Here is a 3547-nt window from a genome sequence, read left to right as displayed (position 1 = left end):
AAAAAAGAAATTGCATAACAATTTTTCATTTTTTAACTTTTAGCTTATCTGTATTTTTTTTTTTTTTTTTTTGGAGACGGAGTTTCTCTCTTGTTATCTGTATTTTTATACTTAAATGCTTTTCTTGTAGACAGCACATCAATAGGCCTTGCTTTTTTATCAAGCAGAAATGAATGTTTAATTCATTTACATTTAATGTAATTGCCCATATGGTTGGATTTGAATCTACCATATTGATTTTTTAAAATATGTACTATGTTTCTTTCTTTTCTCTTTGCAGTTCTTCTTTTAGGGTAAGTACTTTTTTTATTTTATTTTATCTCCACGCTTGGCTGATTTGTGAAATCTCTTTAATTTTTTTAATTAGTTGTTCTAGGGTTTACATCAATCATAATCTACATTCAAATACTGTATTATTTCGTGTGTAGTATGCGAATCTTACAATAGAATACTGCATTTTCTACCCTCCGCCACCCTTTGTGCTATTGTTGTCATGCATTTTAGTTCTACATATATTGTGTACTCCACAAAACATCGTGGTTTTTTTTTAGCTTTTAAAAAGATAAAAACATGGAAAATATATTTTAGTTCATCCACGTATTTGCCCTTTTAGATGTTCTTCATTTCTTTTATGTAGAAACAATTTCCACATGTCACCATTTTCCTTATTCTTGAAGAATTTTCTTTAACATTTCTTGTAATACAGGTCTGTTAGTGACAATTACCTTACCTTTTGTTTCATCTACATTTTTTTTATTGTACTTTAGGTTCTGGGGTACATGTGCAGATCATGCAGGATTGTTGCATAGGTACACACATGACAATGTGGTTTGCTGCTTCCATCCCCCCGTCACCTACTTCTGACATTTCTCCCCATGTTATCCCTCCCTGACATCCTCACCCCCCCAACTGTCTCTCCCTTGGCTTCCCCCAACAGACCCCAGTGTGTGATGCTCCCCTCCCTGTGTCCATGTATTCTCATTGTTCAACACCCACCTATGAGTGAGAACATGTGGTATTTGATTTGTTGTTCTTGTGTCAGTTTGCTGAGAATGTTGGTTTCCAGATTCATCCATGTCCCTAAAAAGGATACAAACTCATTGTTTTTTATGGCTGCATTATTCCATGGTGTATATGTGCTACATTTTCCTTGTCCAGTCTGTCGTCGATGGGCATTTGGGTTGGTTCCAGGTCTTTGCTATTGTAAACAGTGCTGCAGTGAACATATGTGTGCATGTGTCTTTATAATAGAATGACTTATAATCCTTTGGGTATATACCCAGTAATGGGATTGCTGGGTCAAATGGAATTTCTATTTCTAGGTCTTTGAGGAAGCACCACACTGTCGTACACAATGGTTGAACTAGTTTACACTCCCACCAACAGTGTAAAAGTGTTCCTATTTCTCCACATCCTCTCCAGCATCTCTTGTCTCCAGATTTTTTAATGATCACCATTCTAACTGGAGTAAGGTGGTATCTCAATGTAGTTTTGATTTGCATTTCTCTAATAATCAGTGATGATGAGCATTTTTTCACGTTTGTTGGCCTCACATATGTCTTCTTTTGTAAAGTGTCTGTTCATATCCTTCTCCCACTTTTGGATGAGTTTGTTTGTTTTTTTTCTTGTAAATTTGTTTTAGTTCTTTGTAGATTCTAGATATTAGCCCTTTGTCAGATGGGTAGATTGCAAAAATTTTTTCCCATTCTATTGGTTGCTGGTTCACTCTAATGATTGTTTCTTTTGCTGTACAGAAGCTCTGGAGTTTAATTAGATCCCATTTGTCTATTTGGCTTTTGTTGCCAATGCTTTTGGTGTTTTAGTCATGAAGTCCTTGCCTACGCCTATGTCCTGAATGGTTTTGCCTAGGTTTTCTTCCAGGGTTTTTATAGTGTTACGTCTTATATTTAAGTCTTTAATCCATGTGGAGTTAATTTTAGTGTAAGATGTAAAGAAGGGGTCCAGTTTCTGGTTTCTGCACACTGCTAGCCAGTTTTCCCAGCACCATTTATTAAACAGGGAATCCTTTACCCATTGCTTGTTTTTGTCAAGTTTGTCAAAGATCAGATGGTTATAGATGTGTGGCATTGCCTCCGAGGCCTCTGTCCTGTTCCATTGGTCTATATCCCTGTTTTGGTACCAGTACCATGCTGTTTTGATTACCGTAGCTTTGTAGTATAGTTTGAAATCAGGTAGCACAATGCCTCTGGCTTTGTTCTTTTTGCTTAGGATTGTCTTGGCTATGCGGGCTCTCTTTTGGTTCCATATGAAGTTTAAGGTGGTTTTTTCCAGTTCTGTGAAGAAGGTCATTGGTAGCTTGATGGGGATAGCATTGAATCTATAAATTACTTTGGGCAGTATGGCCATTTTCACAATATTCATTCTTCCTAGCCATGAGCATGGAATGTTTCTCCATATGTTTGTGTCCTCTTTTATTTCCTTGAGCAGTGGTTTGTAGTTCTCCTTGAAGAGGTCCTTTACATCCTTTGTTAGTTGTGTTTCTAGGTATTTTATTCTCTTTGTAGCAATTGTGAATGGGAGTTCACTCATGATTTGGCTCTCTGTTAGCCTGTTATTAGTGTATAGAAATGCTTGTAATTTCTACACATTTGTATCCTGAGAATTTGCTGAAGTTGCTTATCAGCTTAAGGATATTTTGGGCCTAGATGATAGGGTCTTCTAAATATACAATTGTGTCATCTGCAAATAGACACAATTTGACTTCCTCTTTTCCTAATTGAATACCTCTATTTTTTTTTCTTGCCAAATTGCTCTGTCTAGAACTTACAATACTATATTGAATAGGAGTGGTGACAGAGGGCATTCTTGTCTAGTGCCAGATTTCAAAGGGAATGCTTCCAGTTTTTGCCCATTCGGTATGATATTGGCTGTAGGTGTCGTAAATAGCTTTTATTATTTTGAGGTATGTTCCTTCGATACCTAGTTTATTGAGAGTTTTTAGTATAAAGGGCTGTTGAATTTTGTCAAAGGCCTTCTCTGCATCTATTGAGATAATCATGTGGTTTTTGTCTTTGGTCCTGTTTATGTGGTGGATTACGTTTATAGACTTGTGTAGGTTGAACCAGCCTTGCATCCCTGGAATGAAGCCGACTTGATCATGATGGATAAGCTTTTTGATGTGCTGTTGCAATCGGTTTGCCAGTATTTTATTGAAGATTTTTGCATCTATGTTCATCATAGCTATTGGCCTGAAGTTTTCTTTTTTTGTTGAGTCTCTGCTGGGTTTTGGTATCAGGATGATGTTGGTCTCATAAAATGATTTGGGAAGGATTCCCTCATTTTTGAAAGAAATTTTCAATGTAGAATTTTGGATTGACCTTTTAATTTTATCATCTTCTCTCCAGCATGATCTCTGAAGTTTATTATCATTCTTTGTTCTTGTAATAGGCCTTTTCTTCTCTAGCTGCTTTCCCTTTATCACTGGTTTTCAGCAATTTGATTATGATGTACTTTGGTGTAATGTTTATTTATGTTTCTTCTGTTAATACCTAGAGTTTATAGAGCTTCATGGATTTTGAAGTTAATT

This window comes from Sapajus apella, unplaced genomic scaffold (assembly GCF_009761245.1).
Source record: "Sapajus apella isolate SASKATOON/1434 unplaced genomic scaffold, GSC_monkey_1.0 scaffold182, whole genome shotgun sequence".
Taxonomy (NCBI): domain Eukaryota; kingdom Metazoa; phylum Chordata; class Mammalia; order Primates; family Cebidae; genus Sapajus; species Sapajus apella.
The sequence above is the reverse complement of the archived record's forward strand: the minus strand, read 5'-3'. Positions refer to the sequence as shown.